Source organism: Leptonychotes weddellii, chromosome 10 (assembly GCF_054177405.1).
Source record: "Leptonychotes weddellii isolate Sample4059 chromosome 10, ASM5417740v2, whole genome shotgun sequence".
Classification (NCBI taxonomy): domain Eukaryota; kingdom Metazoa; phylum Chordata; class Mammalia; order Carnivora; family Phocidae; genus Leptonychotes; species Leptonychotes weddellii.
In genome coordinates, this window is record NC_138378.1 from 93,678,980 (window position 1) to 93,698,588 (window position 19,609).

At 40.1% G+C, this 19,609-nt stretch overlaps 1 protein-coding gene across 9 annotated transcripts in view; it reads left to right on the forward strand.

Annotated features, from left to right (window-relative positions):
- Window positions 1–19,609, forward strand: part of SLC8A1 (solute carrier family 8 member A1) — a 368,141-nt gene that overhangs the window by 127,167 nt on the left and 221,365 nt on the right. The window lies entirely within an intron of this gene.

Sequence of the window (19,609 nt, forward strand, 5' to 3'; positions counted from 1 at the left end):
TTTACTGCCTATGTTTTCTTCTGGGAGTTTTATGGTTTCAGGTCTTCAATTCAACTCTTTAATACATTTGGAATTTATTTTTGTGCATGGTGTAAGGCAGTGATCCAATTTCATTTTTTGCATATAGCTGTCCCATTTTTCCATCACCCATTTATTGAAGAGATTTTTCTCCATTGTGTATTCTCGCCTCCTTTGTCATAGATTTATTGACCACTGATGTGTGGGTTTGTTGCTTTGTTTGCTTGTTTTTCCGAGCTCTCCATTTTACTCTATTTATCTATGTGTCTGGTTTTGTGCCAGTATCATACTGTTTTGATTACTATAGCTTTGTAGTATAGTTTGAAATCAGGAAACATGACCTTTGCAGCTTTGTAAACTCACTCTTAATGTTGTGACAACACAAAATCTACTAAGAATAGCTTTTTAAAAGGACATTCTTCAGAGCAAAAAAGGAATAAAAAATGTTGATGCTATAAGCATTTTGACATTTCTGGACTCTGTTCTTCAGTTTACAGGTGATGACATAGTTTAATTTTTTTTTTCTAAGTTGTTTGGGTAAGTTTCAGTCTCTAAAGCTGATAGGGATATTCTGTAAGAATTCATTTTTTTTCCCTTTAGCATTCTTCCTCCTTTGCATTCCTTCAACACCACTCCCCATAAACCACCTGGGATTCCCTTCCATTTACTATTAGGTGAAGCAGTTTGCCATCCCTTCCTATGTTAAGATCAAAGCCTGGGATAATGACTTTCCATTGTTACACTGGGGAAATGAAACAACAAATTATCATCCTATAAACAATGGATTGTTAACAGCAGGGGAGGAAGTGTCTCCAGCAAGATTCCTTAGAACCCAAATTGATCCTGGAAATGTCTTCAACCTCGAAAGAATACAGGAAAATGTGGCCATTTCCAAGAATATTTGAGCATTGAAGATACGTTCTTTTGAACCTAAAGGCCAGAAAAGGTAGAGAGAAAGGAGGGGGGTGGGGGAAGAGTAGAGAGAGTATTCATAAAGTTGGCCACAAGAAAAATTAATTTCTTTGGCCCTCTTTGGGGCTCTTCAGCCCATAGAATATGTAATCCAGCTGTCTTTGATGTTTGTTGTAGCAGTTTTATCTGTGAAGAAAATACTTAAGCATGACAAACAGGGAAATTTCCCAAAGGGAGGGGAGTTTGTGGCTTCTTAAAATGGAGAGCACTACGTGTGCTTGAGTAAAGCTGATTAATGAACCTCTTGTAAATTTTGCTCCAGTTAACAGGTCCCCACGGTGGGGCATAAACACAAATTATGAGACATGGCATCTGAGGTTTTTTTCCTCCTTCCTTTCCTTTTTCTTCCCCTTAGGAGTTCTGTGACCATATATAGCCATGGCTTCAGTTTACAGTCTGTAGGATTAAAGTTTTCTGTTTAGATTCATAGATGAAAGTCTGGAGCTGAATGTGATTATTGTAAATATTTCTCGATTTCCGGTAGCAAGTGGTCTAATCCTTCCTGCATTACGAGGGGCTTATCGTCATTTTCTTCTTTTTAAATTACTTGGCGTTTGCAACCATGCCCTGGAAAAGCATTGAATTTGCTCTGAAGGGAATACACAATGCTTAGAAATTAAGAAATGGGTAGGACACTGCATCCCGATTTCATGGACGAATATAACCCTGCTTTTGGTTCTCCGTGCCTACCCCCCGAGACCGACTCCGAGCCTTGTTCTGTTGTAAAACTGTGTTGTCTGGCCGCTGGGCTGCTGCTAGGGCAACAGAGGACTGAGCCAGTGATGTCACATGCTCAGAATCTGCCTGCCAGAGACAGCCTTTCCACAGAACAGGGTCAACCCTACAGAGACAATTTGGCATCCCCCATTCCAAAGAATTATAGCTTAACCTTTCATTTTTCCACATGCTCTCTTTAAATATATTTGTCTCTGTTCTAGCTCCAGAATCAGATAACATCTCATCATAATAAAAAGAGCTAGGGTTGATTGAGCATTTACTCTGTACAAGTTAGTATGTGTTGTGCTCGACTCTCAGTAGTTCCTTCAGTTCTCACAAAAACCCTGAGGTAGAAGATACTACTTTTCTTCTGTTCCCTTTATGAATCGGGAAAGTGAGGCTGGAGAAAACTGGGACTCAAGCTTTGCCAGACACAAAAGCCTATGTTGGGAAGCACCAGAAACTATACTTAACTTTCCCAGTCAGGTCCATGATAGTTGACAGGGCTGCTCTGGACCCCTGGTCCTTTTTCCCTTGTTCCCCACCCCCCAAGCTTCCTGATTTCTTTTTTTTTTTTTTAAAGATTTTATTTATTTATTTGAGAGAGAGAGAATGAGAGACAGAGAGCATGAGAGGGAGGAGGGTCAGAGGGAGAAGCAGTCTCCCTGCTGAGCAGGGAGCCCGATGCGGGACTCGATCCTGGGACTCCAGGATCATGACCTGAGCCAAAGGCAGTCGCTTAACCAACTGAGCCACCCAGGCGCCCAGCTTCCTGATTTCTAAGGTTGTGATGTTTAGGTGAAAGACAAAGTGTAGAAACTTTTTAAAATTGTATTTACTTATTTATTTTTAGGTAAGTTCTATGCCCAGCATGGGCCTTGAACTCACAACCCAGAGATTGAGTGTCGCATGCTCTACCGACTGAGCCAACCAGGTGCCCCCACAACAATGTAGAAATTTAATCTGCGAAATTTTCTTCAAAGCTGAGCCCTACACTTGAAATTCAGGTTCTTGTGTAAAGACCCTGAAATGAGGTAAACTAGAATCATTCCAGGGGTGGGTTTAGGACTACTAGTATCATACTTAGAAATCCTTAAACACCGGGATTTTGCCAAAAGAGACACAATTTTGTGACACAATTTTGTGACACAATTTTGCCAAAAGAGACCCGTCTGTTATTGCCCCCTTAAAACAAACCTTTCTGAAACTTGGAGGGGGCTGAGAGTCTTAAGCCTCCTAAGACCAGAAATGAAATTCAGGTAGTCCTTATAGCTGTGGAGGTGGTGTGCTTTCAGATAGCTAACTAGTGAGCTGGGTCAAAAACCAAAAATGCACTGGATTTAGAATCATGAACTTTGGGGTTCAATTCCCCAGTATCCCAAGTTACTTAACTTCTCTGACTTTCTGTTTTTTTTATTTGTAAAATGGAGATGATAAGAATAATGTGGTATTAAACACACTGTTAGTACTATGGTCATCATCATTAAATCCAAGTGCAGATGTGAAAGTGCTTGGTAAATTGTAAAACACTAGAGTTGGTATTAATTTCTTGAGATACTGACCCAAGAGTACAATAGAGGCTCTCTTTGTTCTCGCTGTAATACGTTTATTATCTTAGTGTACTTTGTAGATTTAACTTATTTTGTAATTCATTATTAGAGATAAACACACTTTTTTAACAAGAAGCTCAAGTCATGGGATGCCTGGGTGGCTGTCAGTTAAGCGTCTGCCTTCGGCTCAGGTGTCCTGGGATCAAGTCCTGTGTCAGGCTCCTTGCTCAGCAGGGAGTCTGCTTTTCCCTCTCCCTCTGCCCCTCCCCCCTGCTTGTGCGCACATGCTCTCTCTCTCTCTGTCAAATTAAATAAATAAAATCTTTTTTTTTTTTTTTTAGATTTTATTTATTTATTTTTTAGAGAGCGAGCGAGAGAGAAACAGCATGAGAGGGGAGAGGGTCAGAGGGAGAAGCAGGCTCCCTGCTGAGCCGGGAGCCCGATGTGGGACTCGATCCCAGGACCCTGGGATCATGACCTGAGCAGAAGGCAGACGCTTAACCATCTGAGCCACCCAGGCGCCCAATAAATAAAATCTTTTTAAAAATAAAAATAAATTAAAAAAAGAGAAGCTCAAGTCAGTCTAATAAGAATAAGATACCTAAGAAATAAAATTTCCACCAGGAGATTGTGTTAGACTCGAGAATAGGATAGGCTGTTAATTACACAGGATAAAGCAAAGTTGCTTTAAAAAAACTAGACCATGGGGTGGCTGGGTGATAGACATTGGGGAGGGTATGTGCTACGGTGAGTGCTGTGAATTGTGCAAGACTGTTGAATCACAGATCTGTACCTCTGAAACAAATAATGCAATATATGTTAAGAAAAAAAAAAGAAGAAGAAGAAGAAGGTAGCAGGAGGGGAAGAATGAAGGGGGGAAATCGGAGGGGTAGACGAACCCTGAGAGACGATGGACTCTGAAAAACAAACTGAGGGTTCTAGAGGGGAGGGGGGTGGGAGGATGGGTTAGCCTGGTGATTGGTATTAAAGAGGGCATGTACTGCATGGAGCACTGGGTGTTATGCACAAACAATGAATTTTGGAACACTACATCAAAAACTAATGATGTAATGTATGGTGATTAACATAACAATAAAAAATTTAATAACAACAACAAAAAACACTAAACCAGTGAGGCCAACACACAAGTTTGAGGTGAAATGAAGGGGAAATGAGACAAGAAGGCATTTGAGAGGTTTTTTTTGATACAGGAAGTTGGGGGGGCAGTATACACCACAGGGAAGGTTGGAAATGTAAATTGATTTCCGAGGGATCTGGTGTCCTGTCCTCTCTTTACCTTTTAGAAAAATGCCTGAGCCCTAAGAACTCACTAACATATGGTAGGGTTGTAGCAGAAGTTCTGAAAGGGTTATCACTCTGGCCCATACAGTGACTCAGTGACAAACACAGAGAAAAGAGATCCTTTTCCTTAATTTTAAGATGCGCTATATCTCTGTTGAATCTGTTGCCGATAATTTATATCCAGGAATTACTGATGTGCAGCTGTTTCAATGCCGTATTGGTCCATGCCGTGTTTTCTAAGACTAACAGCATCACAGCAGGTTTTATGATTATCTCAACTTTACAGCTTTGTGGTCTTTATTTCATACATCTTTACCCTTAAAGAAATATCACAAAGATATCAAACCAAAGGGGAAATTTTGAATTATTTTTTTCAATGTTTCAGACCAGTGTTTTGCCTCATTTCTGTTCTACCCCAGCAGCAGTAAGTGCCATTCCTTCTCATGATGCTCATCTCTCAAAATTGGCTGCCAGGCTTAACTTATAGCTGATTCCCCAAATTGGCTCCAGCCAATGGCTCAACAATTTAACCGGAAAGACGTATGTAACAGCAGCTAAAGAGAATCGAAGTGGATTTGCCAGAATTGTTGCCTGCGTACTCCATATTATTGTACTAGCGCATACTGAAATGGCTGACAGCCACAGATAGAAGGACAGGGGTCTTGGGGCTGGCTAGTCCATGACCCACTAAGCATGACTTAAGACAACCGAGATTTAGCCGGAGTACAGTGAAACATCCCAGGACAAATGATGGCTGAAAAATAAGACAAACTCCTAAAATTAGCATTGCTAACACTATCCAGTTTTTCTTAGAGTGGAGCTGTTCAAGCCTGTGCACATTAACAATTAAGAGATTATGTGCTGATGTTTCTGTTCCCAGCTTAATGCTGTATGTCCTCAGCTAATGGCTGTCGTATAGTTACATCCCTGAGCATCAAGGAGGTTTGCAGACATGGAGGACACAACTCATCTTGGATGATGACAACATGAGGGGCAAAAACAAGTAATAATAGAAAGTGTTCCTCAATTTTCATGAAAGAGAAGGGAATTATCTCGGAATTAACAAATCCTACTTCTTCCCAATAAACTTCAAAGTCAGAATATTAATAATAGCTAGATTATATTAAAAGAATGAGGATTATGTTAATGATTAAATTAATATTACTTAGATTATATTACTAATATTCTAATAATTAATATTTAATTAATATTAAATAGATTATAGAAAGAATGTGGGATACACATAAAGAACTGAATTTTGACTTTAACAAAACGGCAAGTGAATAGTAAGGACGTGGGAGACTCTTGGCACCAATTCCTGTGAACAAGATATGGAGGGTTTTGTTGCCTTCAAGCTTCATGTGTGTCAATGGGATAAAGTGTCTGTGAACAAAACTAGTGTAACCCTAGATGGCATTTTAACAGAAGCAATGTATCCAGAACCCTTAGATGTCATTGTCTCCCTACCTACCCTTTGTACTGGGTAGACCACAGCTCCCGTATTCAATTCCATTGTGGACCTGCGTGTTCAGATGTCACTGACAGTCTAGATGTCATCCCGATGGATGGTTTACCAATTACAGCAGAGTGGTACAAGCTGATAATACATGCACATTTGTCTCACTGGAGAGTGGGTGATTGGTATTCAACAGGGTAAAGAAAAGACCTGCTGTAGTTTAGTAAATTGTGTTTCTGTTGGAAGAAGCAATTTCCCGGCCTTTATCAGAAATCAACAGAGCAGGGATAGAAACGGGGCTGGACTTTTATGTCAAGAAGCCACAACTTGGTGGGAAATCAGTAAGGGCAAAGGGGACACGTAGGTACCATGAACGCAGAGGGCAAAGAATAGGTCAGAGTTGGATGTTAGAAGTCACAGTGTGGTGGTGGAGAAGGTGAGCTGGGGCCAATGTCAGGAAATTCCGAGTTGGCTGGAAGACAGAGGCTGAAGCAGATTCTGAACTAGAGACTCGACATTTGATGTGCAGGAACTGGATGGAAGCAGAGACAAGGAGGAGGAACAAGGAGACCAGAAGTCGCAGCTCAGAGTCCAGCACAAGTGAGAGAACTAGGACTACAGATCCTACGTGATCCTATCTACTTGATGAAGCCAGAGTTGGTGTGAGCTTTTGCCACGTGGAAACTTGTCTTTGGGGACAAGTACACTGTCAGGGGCCAGGGCTCTCTAAGGGGACCGGCCTTAAACTCTACCAGTTTGCTTTCGTGAAAAATCCCTTTGAAATCACCCAGAAGCGGAGCAATTCATCTCTCTTTCTTGACAACCCTGCCTTCAAACCTTTAAACATCAGACGCCGAAGGTTAAAGTCAGGTGAAATTTTAAGATGTTCAGTTTTAATATTTGTAATCTAAAACTGATAGATGAAGCCCTTTTAAGAGCGCTTTAGATTGATTAAACTTGTTAATTACTGTCATTGGATTGCTGCCACACACTTTTTTTTATTCCTTGATGATGACAGAATATCCCTAAAATATAAGCTATATTTTTATCAACATTATCAAATGCCATTTATATATAAAAAAAAAAACACAAGCATAGAAATAATGCTATGGAGAGATCATAGCTTTGTATGAAGCAGTTAGGAAGTAGTGAAAAGGATCCTGGAGCTGGAGGTACAAAAAAAAAAAAAAAGACCTATTTTTGGTCTGAGTAGTCCTCCAAGCATCTAAATGACCTTGAGCAGTTACATAATCCTCTTTAAGCCTGTTGCCTCATCTATAAAATGGAGATAATCACATCTGCAGAACAGTGTATTTGTGAGGATGAAAATGGAGTATAAACATGATAATTAACATTTATTTCACATTTCATAATTTATAAAGCATTCCTGACAGATATTATTCCATTTGATCTTCAGAATAGCCCTGTGAAGCAGTTTTCATTATTGTTGGTGTTACATTCTTATTTTCCTGATGAAATAATTCTCCCACAGATCACATGTTGGCAAAACTGGGACTCATAAAATGTGCGCCCCACAAATTTCTTTTGTGACTACTGTGTGCTAGAACTATTTAAGAAACATTGGCAAATGTAATATTAATAAAACTAAAAGCTAACATTTATGGAGTGCTTACTATAAGTTGCTCTAAGAACATACGTGTATTAGCGCATTCAATAGTGCCCTCATGGAGGCAGGTACTCTTACTATCCTCATTTCACAAACAGGGATTATAGAGATAAAGGAGGTATATCCATTACCTGTTTTTAGGGAGCTTATAATGTGCTGGGGAAGAATGAAGACTGGGTTCTCTGGCTTTAAAATCTATTTTTTAAAGGTATTTCTTACACCCTCAAGTACAATGCAAATGAATGACATATTTGTGGGTGTAAATGTAGGTATGGTCAGGTTGTTAGCTAAACAGGAAACCCGACCTATGTCATCTGCATAAGAAGGACTATTCCTGAAGAGATCTTCCAAAGGGGGCACTCAGAGCCTCCCTACGTAGGAATTCTTAAATGGTGTGATTAAGTCCAAGAGTAGAAAAATACTATTTGGCCAGTATATCTAGGTGAAAAGTGAAATGGGCAGTTAATCATTTCTCTGTTGTGTGTGAATGCCAAAGATTTGGATAATTGTAAACACAGAAGTCACTGATTTTATTTTCTTCAGGTTATTTAGATGTTTGAATTTATAATGACATATCTCTGAGGCAAATCCACATTAAGCTAAGTATCAAAATATGATGTATCAATATATAGCTGATAGAAGGACCACCAACTCAGGTGCTAGAAAGAAGGTCTTGTCCCATTTTCATCTTTTTGGTCCAGTCATATGTAAAATATGAGTGTAATTCTTTCCCAGCTGACCCTATGGTTTTCAGTCTAAAAATGGTAAAGTACCATAAATAACTCATTGAGAACATGGCCAGTGTGGACCAGTCCCAGAGTGGTGGCAGGCTTGAAAGAATACACGCCATGCAATATAATAATAGCATAAAATAATTCAAGTCCCTTACTTGATTTCTTGATTAAAGAGACATGTGCTCCAGCCATAAACTTAAAATCCCCTTTTCTTCTCCCTTCTGTTATCTGCACAAACCCTCAAGCTGCTCCCTTTCTTCTCTGAATAAAAACAGTTAAAAGGAATAAAAAATTGTGTCCGTTGCCTTTCCTCTTTCTTACCTCCTTATTCTTTCCTCCTAGTTTTCCGCATAAAAATAACCCAAGAAACAGGCTGGCAAGTGGGGATCTTCATGGAGGGCAGTGTCTTCTTTAACAGACAGAGGAGAGGAAGCTGGGGATGGATTTAAAAAAAAAAAAATTCCCCCTTGTGTATTTGTAAATGAATGGGGGGGGCGTTTAGTAGTAAGAGCAGCGAGTACCTTTGTCATCTCCCAAACAAAGGTAATCTAAGTACCGGAGGATGGAAAAATATATTGAAAATATTTGGTGGACATACATGTGAATGGAACAAAGTAATTGTTTAGAGAAGGGACAAAAAAAAGTTACTCAATTGTATTAGATTGTGAACTTTTTAGATGGAAAGGCTCTAATTTTTTTAGTTCTACTTACCATACCCTCTAGCTTATTTTATTCATAGTGTAAATGAATCAGTAAAGCCTATTACCCTAAAAAAACCCCACAGCTCTTAGTAATTAGATGATTTCAATGAGTTTGAAATTTGATAAAGTTAAGACCTCATGGTTTTAGAACTATTTTTTCTAAATTATTTTGTTTCTTTATGTTTCCATCATTTAATTCATTTATTGATCACTGAGAAAAATCATATCAACTGATATGTTTTAATTGCTTTTATCAACTGTTATTTCTTTTTTAAAAATCTGAACGGTATGCAATTATACGAGCCAACTATTATCAAGCAGTTATACTTTTATACTATCTTATATAGAGAGAAATAAAAGCTGCTGTTATAAAAACTTTAGTGCTGTGGGTGCAGAGGTAACAAGGTGAAAAAAAAATCCAGGATATTTCTAATTAGTCATTTTCAAAACAACTTACATTGTGGTCACAAATTTTTTTCTCCACAGACTCACAGGCACACAGGTAAACGCTACCCCCAAAAAATCTCCCTTGGAAAATTTCTTGCCCTACTGAACAGGCAAATAATGTGAATGTCCAGAATCAGTCAACCATAAAGAAACAAATGTTACAACTCAGGGCCCAAACACAAAGCTACCATTCGCTGCATTAGGCAGAGTCCAAACGACAACCAGTTATATATAACCTAAGCCATGCCCGTGGATTATTGCCTGCCAGAGAGGTGCAAATCGAAAGGAAGTCTCGGGTTCTGATGGGCTTGTTTCCATGCATATTTTAAGAAATGTATTGTTCATGGTATAAATAAATAATTACTGAACAACTGACGGTAAGCCATGCTTTCTTTTGAGTTATTGCTTCAGGGTACTTTGGGATTTAATGATAATAGCTTTGGGTTTTTAACCCTTTACCACACGTGAGATGGTATGTCAGGTTATTTCTCGTGGATCATCTTGAGTCTTCACAGAGACCTCGCCAACGAGCTCAGGGGGCTTTTGTGTAGCTTATGTGCATTTTAAAGCCCTTAGTTTAGTTGTGGCACAAAATAAGTGTTCAAGTAAATAGAAGTTAGCTATTGTCACGTAAATCATCCTCATCATGTCAGCGCGTCTAAACGTTGGGCAGGAAACGGGCAAGAAGACGGCTTTTGCTATCAGTTGTGTTTTTTATCCTTCGGGCAATAAGCTGTAAGTTCGAAAAAGAAACTATGTTGAATGTATGGCTTATCTCATTGACTGGAAGTAGGGTTTTGTGCCTCTGAGTTTTATTTGCATGAAGGAGAATGATTATAACACTCATTTGATTCTAACCTTCACCAGTGAAAATGATCTCAGTCCTCTAGATGGGATGTGCAGATTGATACAGAAGAGTCCTAAGCCAGTACTCCTGAATGGAAGCAGCACCTCCAAGGCTTACAGATGTGGGGGCGGGATGATTTGGGATATCTGTGGGGGCCTGTTACTGTTATCCCAGTGACCATGAGGGAGCAGAGTGCGAAGTTAGTGAGTGGGGGCTAAGGTGGCTTCATAAACGGCGTTGTATGGTGTGGTCTCAAATGACAAAACATTTCCTTGAGTTCTAGGTCACTCTGAGTGTCTCTTAGAAATCCACACAAGTAAACATTCAGTTTATAAGTACCTGATCCATAGAACCTGAATTCAAAACACAGAGTAGTCTTGGCAGTGTTTTAATCTATACCAAATGTTTGCGTAATGCCATTATCATGTAAATCGAGGGCAGATTCTACTTGACTTGGTTTAGAATTGTGCCAAGAATTACTCACAATTTTGGAAAATCACATGGCCCTGGCAACCCCACCAGCTATGGTATTTGAGTCACCAAAGGCAATACATCCATATCACTCGGCAGTTACAACTGTCGCAGGCAAATAGGTAATTTTATTAACGTGGTATATTGTTAATATTAAGTTATGAAGCGTTTAAAAATATTTTGGTTTTTGCTGTCCTGTATATTAAAAAACAATTGGTGGCACAATGACAAATCTTTCCTTTCTTCAGTTGGGGTTGGTAATTTGTCCTGGACATATTATTCCTACTTAAATTAAGATTATTTGCATTTCTTTATTTTCACATAGACAGAAATCTGTCTGTCACTACTTATCCTAATACTGGCTTTTGGTTTTGTTTCCCTTTTCTCTTCTGGGACCCACCTCAATATTATCTGTTTTTTATTTTTCAGTATTCTTTAGACAGGAATAGCTTCTAATCTTTTCTTTTACATCCATACTATTCATTATAGGAAGGCATAACCATCTGGCTATTTAGTGAAATTAGTGAATAATTACATGTTTTATTAATAAATTATTATACAATATTTTATTATAAATTAGTTTCTTTTATTTTTCATTTATATCACAAGCTAGGCATTATACTATATATTTGTCTTTGATTAGGGATGTGGGTAAGTTTAATTACCTGGGAATTTCATTTCAGGATAATGAAGAAGGGTGTTATAAAACATTTGTTATAAAGGGGAGTTGGATCTGATAAGGTCGATAGACACCATTCAAAGTCAAACTATGGAAACACTGCTAATTTAGAACCAATCCCTTAAACATTCATTCATCATTATTTTTTCCTAGGGAACAATTTTCATGAGGTAAATGTATGGAACTGGTATTGAATGTGATAAAAAGATTATCAAATTGGATTATAGTTCATATGGGGACATATAGTTTCCTTTTGGGATCTCCAAGAATTGGCTGTGAGGAATTTGAAGGGATTGCCATTCCTTCTAATAGAGCCGTAGAAATACTGTTGGTTCCTGTTGGTGTGGACCTGTTTTAACTTATAGACTCATGTCTGGGGGACACACCTGGCCAAGGTAAATTGCCAGATGGAGAGGAGATAAGCCTGGAAAGACAAGTGGGGCCAGACTGGGAAGAACTTGGAGAATGCTGTTCTGTAGAGTTGTGGCTTCAATTTAAGCGACACAGGGCTACACAACTTGTTAAGCAGGGAAGTGACAGGATGAAGCTTTTATTTTACAAAGATAGTCATGACATAATGGGGAATACATTTTAAAGCTGGGAGCCAACTGGGAGAAAAGAAACCAGTTTTGCAAGTTATTTAAATTTTAAACAGAGGTGCTAATGGGGGTGGAAATGTGGACAGGGATTTAAAAGATATCCAGAAAAGAAAACTGAGCAGGAGAAAGACCTGGAAGTAAATGTGATCCCGAAGTTTCCACCTTGAGTAAATGTCTTTCATCAAGGTAGAAAACTCTGGGTGGTAAGGAGATCTCGGGGGCTCTGCTAGGTTAGTTTGGCAAGTGAGCCATTTAGCTTCAGGTGCCTATGGGACATCCAGATAGAGGTGTGAACTACTCCCATATTAATTGAAAGGCTGGGAGATAGATAGTGGAGATGTCCTATAAAGCTTAAAAGTAACATAAAGCACATTACCTACCTTGTGAAGTCAATCCAAGTTTCCAAATCATTTGATCTTCTAAGAGAAAAGAACCTGAAGGAAACCTAGTTTTTATGTAACTTTCTTTAAAATTTTCCACTTGAACAAGTTTGCCATAGTCATTGGTTTTGTCTACAACTGTCATTTTACCTGAGGGCAATGTGAAGTGGGGCCACTATCCAGTCCCATCAGTCCTCATCTTCTCCTCCTTCCATGGTGTGGAACGAGTTCCAGAATATTCCATACCAGTTACCCTTGAGGCACTAATGTAAATCACTGCTGCATTAAATTTGACTGAAATAAAATTAAAAACAGCTGATATGATGTTTAAAAGAAAGAAGCAATATTCAAAGAGGAAGCTATACGTGTTTCAAAGAATCTTTTCCTAGGTGAATTATAAAAATAATCGTGTAAAAATAATGTAGTGTCCCTCTTCGTTTCGTGTTACAAAATACAAAACAAAAAACCTCCCAACCCCACCCCCATTGTATCAATTCCTGATCTTTTCTCTCCAAGTGAAATATATCTGACTATTCTTGAATGCCTCTTTTATTTCTTCACTGTAACAAATTCTCAAATAAATACTTTCAGTTATCCCTTTCCCTACTACCTCCTCTCTCTTCACCCCAATCCAATTATTACCAGCCTTCATTTTCTGGTCTTAGAATGTTGTCTGAATGTTAGCACACTTATAAAGGCCATCAGAGAACATTGTGGAGAACACATTTTTAGAACACTATTGTCATTCTTCTAAAACTCTTAATTTACTGACAACATCTAATGCAACATACAAAAGTAGTTGCATTCGTTAATTAACTGTGTGTTGCCTGTCTACGATATGTCAGGCATTGTACTAGATGCTAGGGGTGTAGTAATTAAAATAGAGATGCAGGATTTGCCCTCCCAGAGTTATTAGTCTAGCAGAAGAGAAAATCAGACAAGCAATTATAATATGGTATAATAAATTCTCTGACAGAGCAAGTGTTGGGAATCTTGGCAGAATTACTTCTCATGGTTGCTGGGTGGGCATGGGCAGTCCTGGGAGAGACCCCCCCCACTCATCTGTTCTATATGGTCACTTAGCACATAGAGCATTGGTCTACTTCCATGACTCTATAGTGGCCGAAGATGACATCAATGAGTAGGGAAGCATCATGTTGCTGTCAGTCTATAGGCAGTGAGGCACTTAGATTAGACCACTTTATAATGAAGTCTTGATTGCACTTCAGGCCATCTTGATGGGGCACCAGTGGGACCCCTTTCTATCAAACTGCCAGATACTGAATATTATTCTAAAATTTTTACAGGATTAGTAAGGCTATTTTTAAAGAAACAAAAACAACAAAATGTGATTCCTTTAGGAACTCTGCTAATGTGCATGGCAATTTTAAAGTCTCGAGAGAAGTGAAATGTTCACGTTAGGTCTATAGTTGGCCAACAGATTTTTCCAAATCAAAGCCCTAAGCCCTCTTATCCATCACAGAATCAATCTATAATTTGACACTTGAAGTAAATGGCACATATAAAATGCCTAGATAGCTGGTCATAACCATCTAGTTCATTATCTGAACTGCTAGCAAGCACTTACTGCCCAGTGTGCTTAGAGAGTATCTTAACTATTAAGCTCCATTAGTGAACAAGGGTCTCTTGAATTCACTTGTTAACACCCTACTGAGATGGTCTCTGTTGTTGGGAAATCTTCAGCTTGCTAAGGCTCTGGCTTCACCTCTTTTTCCTGCTCTATCTGCTGCCATCAGAGACAATTGATAGCTTCCTGCCAGTGGACATTTCAAGACCCAGGAAAAATGTGCTCTTTGCACTGAATGAGATGCACACAGATCCACAGGCTCTCTTTGTACTCGTTTTGCTCTGATTCTCCAAATGTCTGACTCACTATTTAGCTTTGAATGATTTCCTAGATTCATGAAGGGTGTGTCCTAATAAATCATCACACTGTGTGGCCCAGGAGAGGGTGCTGGACCAATGCCAGAAAAGCAGACTTTGCCCTAATCCTGGGGAGGTCTTTGAAGAACCAGGGTCCCGTGGAGTAGAGGACTCAGTCTCTTAGTGGCTAAGAGTGTAGTAGGGGCTTTTGAGTCAGCTTCCTTGGGTTTAATTCCTTGACAGCTGTGTGACTTTGGGCAAATGACTGAACCTCTTTGTGCCTCAATTTCCCAGTTTATAACATGAGAAAAATAATAGTACCCACTCCACAGAGTTGGTAAGAATTAAGCATAAATAAGATAAATCAAGTGAAATGATTAGAACAGTGTCTGGCACACAGTACGTTTTCAGGAAATGTTGACAGCTTTTATTATTCAACGAAGTGTGGGATTGCCATCTGTCTGATAAAGAGCTCTTACATAAATACCTGTTAACCACATACAAATATATAAGCTAGCTCTGCCTCTATGGTTTTTAAATTTCAATTTTGATACCCTGTGCCTGAGTGAAAATACAACAGAGCTGGTTCTACCCCTCAGGACCTGGATAGCCTTTATTCACTCACTCCGCCTATATTTGTTGAGAATTTATTCTATACTAGGCGGTACACTGGGGCATCAGAGATATAGTGGGATGCAAGATCAAAGTGTCCTTTGTCTGTCCGGAGCTTCAGTCAACTTTTTAACCTCCTGGAGCCTCATTTTCCTTATCTCTAAAACGGGATAATGAGACGACCTCATAAAGTTCTTAGGAGGATTGAATGAATCAAACATAGAAGGCTCCTGGCGCGTGATAGTGAGCCCAGAATACATGTTAGTTCCTTTTTCTTTTCCCTTGAAGCCCTTTCAGGGTCTCTTGCCCGTAGTTGACACTCCTTAGGTATCTGTTGATTTGGGACCAACTCTGGTTAAAAGATATTTAATGTTCCCACCAGAACGCCATTTCTTGATGTGATGTTAGACCCTGACTTCCAGTGAAGCCCACCATAAAACAGAAGCAGAAACAGCAGAGCTGATGCCGTAAAGCACTTCTTCCCACTTCATGCTCCCACTGCCCGGAACTCTGACCTCTACTATCAGACACACGGTGTTACGTTTTCTATTTCCATATATATCTTCGTATTCCCAGCTGCCCATCTCCCTCAAGCAGTTTCTTGATGCCATATCCAATTCACTATGTCCCTCCTAAATATCTTTCCATTCCCTCTGCTCGTCGTCTCTGTACTTCTTGACCCTAAACCAAGCTGTTCTGAAGCTTCTGGCCTGTCTGGTGTAGTGCACGGCCCCTTTTCTGTATCCCCTCTGGCTGCCTTTTGATCTGTTCTCCATCCGGAAGCTGCAACGATCCCGTCATCCCTCTGCCCAAAGCTTTCTAGGGCTCCCCATTGTGCTCAGGATAGAAACTCTTGTCCAGAATTAAAGGGCTCTGCGTGTACAACTAGCAGTATCCAATAACAATATAGTGTGAGCCATGTATGTACCTTTAACTTTTCTAGTAATTACCTCAAGAAAGTAAAAAAATTCAGATGAAATTAATTTTCATAATGTCCTTTAACCCATTGTATTTGAAATGTTATCACTTCAACATGTAATCAATATACACAAATATTAATGTATTTTACATTTTTTCATGCTATGTCTTCAAAATCCAGTGTGAATTTGACATTCACAGCCCATTTCACTTTGAACAGCTACATATGTGCTGAACACTTCCGCCCCACCTCGACCTTCACTTTCTCGTCTTTCCTGCCCGTTCCTGACCTTCCAGCCACATTGACCTTCTCGCAGTTCCCCCTTACCTCTGCTCTCTGTCGTGTTGTGAGGCTTTAGCACATGCTGTTTCACCCACACCCATCTCCACCCCTTCACCCAGTGCTCTTTCATTTACCTCTTAGGTACAAAGTATCTACCTTAGTGAAGCCTGCCCCAGTGTCCCTGTCTTGTTGGTTCGCTTTTTCAGCTTGGAGAAGCAGGTCCCTCCATCAGAGCACACACTCTAATTTGTCGTTATGAATTCATTGGTGTGGTTATTTTATCAGCATCTGGCTCCCTAAGACATGAAGAACCCCATGAGAGTAGGGGCTGTGTCTGTTTTTTTTCACCCTGTATTTCTTCCGCACCTAGAACAGTACCCTGGTCATTGTAGGGCTTGTTGAATGAATGAATGAATGAATGAATGAATGCATGCATACATGAACCAAATGCTTGTTGCGTTAACTAACTTTTTTGATCCTCAGTTCGGTTCCACAAAGTAAAAAGAATAAGTAGGAGGAGACAGGGCTGGGTCTCAAACTTAGGACTTTCATACTCCAAACCCCTTGTTCTTTCCTTGGTGCTGCAATGAAGAAGAAAACCCAAACTTGCAAACTTTCTGATATATTCATTGCTTTTGATCTTCCCAAGTACCCAAGCACCCAATTCTTTAGCTATCAGGATGTCTATGAAAATATGCTTTATGTGGACTATGGGTATTTCTGCAACCACACTTTTTAGGACATATTTAAACATAGGCACCATGTGGTAGGCTTTTTTTTTTTAAATCCTCTGCCTGGATTTTAATTTTAATTTTAAAAAGTATATGCATTTGAGGAATGATGTAAAACCCTGCTGCTAGTTACTGAATCTTGCTTGAATGAATAATGAATGAATGGGGGATGGGGATGGTTGGATGAATGCATTCCTCAGCCTCCCTCCTGTTTCCCCATCATAACAGGGATGAGGGCTAGGTCACTACCAACACCCCCGCCCCCCACCCCCGTCTTTATTTTTTTTTTTTTTGCTTCAGTTGCATATAATTTCTAACATTCAGTGAGCAAAAATAATTTTGTGATGGATTCACAAACACATCAGGATAAAATATCTGACAGTAGAGAGGAACTGTGCAACTCAAAAACAAAGATTTGTCTTCCTAACAGCTGAAATCTCCCTAAAGGCACGAGAGGAGAGAGGGGGCAGGGAGCAAGAAGCCATCAGGCTGGACTTCCCTTAAGAGGAATGATGGGCACCAAAGGAAGGCCACAGAAGCCACCGGGGTCTGAATCTATTTGAGTAGCATTCAGTGATGTAGCTGGCATTTTCTATGACGGTTAGTAATGTGAGGAGGGGCTCCCACACTGAGCACAGAAATATTGCTGTTTTCATCCTTTCTTTAAATACATTTAAGTATCTTTTAGAATGTCATTTCAAGGGTATGTGGTTATCATAAAAAAATACACTCTGCGGGTGATTTGTTCAGACTAAGCAAGCACGCTTTTTTAAATGCCTCCCAGCGTCCATTTATGAAAGGCCCCATTGCAGGCTTCTGCAGGTGTACCCACCTGGCAGCCTGGCTGGTGTGGTGTGATTAGGCTCTGAAGATATGTGCAGCGTCCTTGTTTACAATAGGTCAAGGCAGTCGGTGATGAGAAGCAGAGAGGACATTTTGTCATTTTTTTAATAATTGGGGCTTACGGAGATGTAAGGCTTATGTTTCTGTAATTAAACACTGGTTTCTCCCCATGTTAATAGGCATGTGAAAGCGGAAGCAGGAAGAGATGACAGCCCCCCAAAAGCAGGCAGATTTACACAGGGGGATGTGCCATAGGTCTCTCTCAGCTGTGTTTTAGTCTGGTCTTACCTTTGGGTCCTTCTCTGTCCAGAACCCATGACTGAGCTTGAGACCAACATCAGATAATTTTAACACTATGCGAATTCTCTGTGAAAGGTAAATTGGAACGTTTCATAATTCAAAAATACCTATGTATTTAAGAGGCATTCGTACAATTTGTATTTAAGATGTTATAATTACGTTACTAGGTTTTTTAAGTAACTTAGAAAAGCTGAACTAGATTTTATGTGCTCTCTGAGAACAAGAAGTATTTGCTCAGACCTCGATCGATGAATCTGCCGTAAATCTGGGTACTTCCTACGTGGCAGTCACGCTGTCGATGCTGAGGTGATGGAGATTAAGGGGGGAGGCAGGCATACAGTAGTATAAGTGTGATGTATCTGTAGAAGGAGCTCTTTGGGAATGTGTGTGTGCAGGGGGGGTTGGAGGGGTGGAGTGGGTAACATATGATCCAGACTGAGGTGAGGTGAAGCTCAGTAAGGCTTCCTGGAGGAGGAGGCCTCCTAGCTGCATCTGTAGGGAGAGTGGCAGAGCAGTGAGAAAGGACAGTGTGTGCACCACCACGAATGCCTTTGCATCCCTTGCCCTCAGCAGAGTGCCCGGCATCCGTAGGCTCAATGCATTTTATGACCGAAGGAGTGAAGGGGCCAAGCAGAGCATGAGGCTTTTCCAACAGATACCACTTCAGGTGTTTATAGAACCTGGTTACATCATAATAATTGGTGACATTGACAGATTCGAATCTCTGTTGTAATAAAACAACATAAAGTACCAGGAAGAGCAAATGCCAAAGACACAGAATGATTGGAACCACCTGTGGGTTTGTTTTGACATTTAACTGATGAGCTGGATCAGAGGACAGGTGTACTTTATGCGCGTGCACCGCGAGCTAAGCAAAGCTGGATTCTGACTGACGGTGACCCGATCTTAGGGTGAACTGTTACCTAGACAGGTAAGTCCAGAAAATCAGTAAGAATAGGGCAGGCTCTCCATCTGAGAAGAATGGTGATAAGTGTCAAGTTCTCCACGATATCGTGCGAGAGAAGAGCCTCACTGTTTCTTCAGCTGTTTCTTACGGCGTTACGGAAGTGCTGACTTACTCCCTTTCAATAGTACCCTTGAGATGGACCAAGGGAGCCACTTGCTGAGTGAACGGAAGGCTAGGCCATTAGGATGTCTTGTGCACCACACTCCACCTTGTGGGTCAAAGGCAGTGAGAACTGAAGGTGACCTTGTAGGAAAGCCCCACTTTAGAGATGAGTAACCTGAGCCCTGAGAGGCCAAGACACAAAGCGTGTTGTCAAAATTCCGACTCCTCTGGATCACCTAGTTAGATGCTTTTGTCCCTATACCACCCTTTCCCGGCATTACCACAAACACTAGATCCTTGTTTTTTGTTTGTTTGTTTGTTGTTTCATTTTTTGTTTTTCCGGGACAAGGATTCTGCACCCAGATTCTGCTGGGAGGAGCTGATTACTTTAAGGCTTCTTCCTATTAAAGGCTTTGAGAGATCTCGCAATAAAAGAGCTTGCTCATATCTTTATTCAATCCAGCACTTC